Source organism: Quercus robur, chromosome 2, assembly GCF_932294415.1.
Source record: "Quercus robur chromosome 2, dhQueRobu3.1, whole genome shotgun sequence".
NCBI classification, from domain to species: Eukaryota; Viridiplantae; Streptophyta; class Magnoliopsida; order Fagales; family Fagaceae; genus Quercus; species Quercus robur.
In genome coordinates this window covers 49,220,069-49,221,760 of record NC_065535.1, presented here as the reverse complement: position 1 = coordinate 49,221,760, position 1,692 = coordinate 49,220,069, and the positions used below count along the sequence as shown (strand labels likewise).

Here is a 1,692-nt window from a genome sequence, read left to right as displayed (position 1 = left end):
TTCTTTTTAATGTTGCCATGTAATCTTTTTGACAACTCATATTTTTCCACACTATCAGTTTAATATATATTTTTAATTTGATTTTGAAAGTTACAAAAAGTCCTAAAATATGTTAGTTAATACAAATTAGAATACATGATAAAACAACTAAACACTAAACAACTTCTAATTAAATTAGATTATTGATCTTCTCTAAACAAATTCTAATGAAGTTAGTTAATTTATTTATCATAAATTGTTCAATTTCACTTTTTATTTATTCATACTTATTAAATAAATATTCATTACTTATAAATATTTAAAAAATTTGTGCATTAATGTGCAAGTTAGCAACTAGTGTATGTGTATGTTAAAAGGGATTAAGAGTTAAGAGAAAGAATTTGCTGCATGTATAAAAAAGAAAAAAGGATAAGAGATTTGGTCAGCATAAAGATTTTCTTTTTCTTTTTATTTTGGGGGGTTTGTTTGGGGGGGTAGATAAAAGGCATAAAGAGTGTTGATAACGAGTCAACGACATGTACAACGGAACTGTGAAAGCTGAAATATAGCAGTTATAAATTATAATATTAATAAAAATCGCAAAGAGGGTCAAGATGGCCGAGTTGGTCTAAGGCGCCAGTTTCAGGTACTGGTCCGAAAGGGCATGGGTTCGAATCCCATTCTTGACATAATGTTTTTTTCCTTAAAAAACCTTCAATTTGGTAAGGATTAAGGACTGTGATCGTCAAGCTTAGTTCCTTTACTTTGTTGAAAAGTTTGAGGCAAACTTTAGCTTAGTTCCAATTATTCAAACATGGTTTTTTTGTTTCCCGAAAAGCTCAAGTTGTTCACAAGTTTTGTTTAGTTAGTTGAGTAAATTAACTTATACAACTTTTATTCAGATTTTTTTTTTATTCGCTAATGCACCAATCATTATTCTGAAGATTCTATAATTAATTAATGTACCATTCAAATAGTAATTCTTATGGTGGTAGGCCACGATTTGATATATACTTTATGTTAGCACTTTTATGGATCTTCAATTAACTTTACCATGTAAATTTTCTATAAATCCTAGCTTTTCCATGATCTGTGAGACACTTCCGTCCAAACAAACAGGGCTTGGATTTGTACCCCATCAGTCATCTCGTAACAGCAAGCCGTTCTCAGTGCATAATATTGATATAAGTTTTCAGAACTCATGAGGATTAAACTTTCAAGTTTCAAGACATGTGATTGTAATAAAAATATATGATTGTAATAAAATCAGCATCCGACATTCAGTCTAAATTTTCAATGGAGAAATTATAATAACCTCCATTTGAGGTTTGAAAAATATATCAAAACCTCTTTTTCATTTTGACTAAAGTACAAATTACACCCCTCAAGTCTGAGAGTGTTTAAATTTAACACTCTAAAATTTCAAAATTTGGATTTTATCTTTGAAGTTTTATTATGTTTGTATCAGCAATCTCTTCATTTATATTTTCTATTAAGTGCCACATAAATTTGTCATGCATGTTCAATAAAATGATATCACATTATTTTAGTAACCTAAAAAATTTATAAATAATTAAAAATAACATAACATAATAAAAATGACGTAGCATCATTTTATTGGACGAACAAAACACACATTGTAAGCTTACGTAATACTTAACAAAAAAATATGAACAAAAAGACTGCCACTAATGCAAATAGAATAGAATTTAA

General features: G+C 28.3%; 1 non-coding gene across 1 annotated transcript; it reads left to right on the top strand.

Annotated features, from left to right (window-relative positions):
* Positions 1–587: 587 nt before the first annotated feature.
* On the top strand, positions 588–668 carry TRNAL-CAG (transfer RNA leucine (anticodon CAG)). Its single transcript has one exon. It is a non-coding gene; the product is annotated as a tRNA-Leu (tRNA).
* The last annotated feature ends 1,024 nt before the right edge of the window (positions 669–1,692 follow it).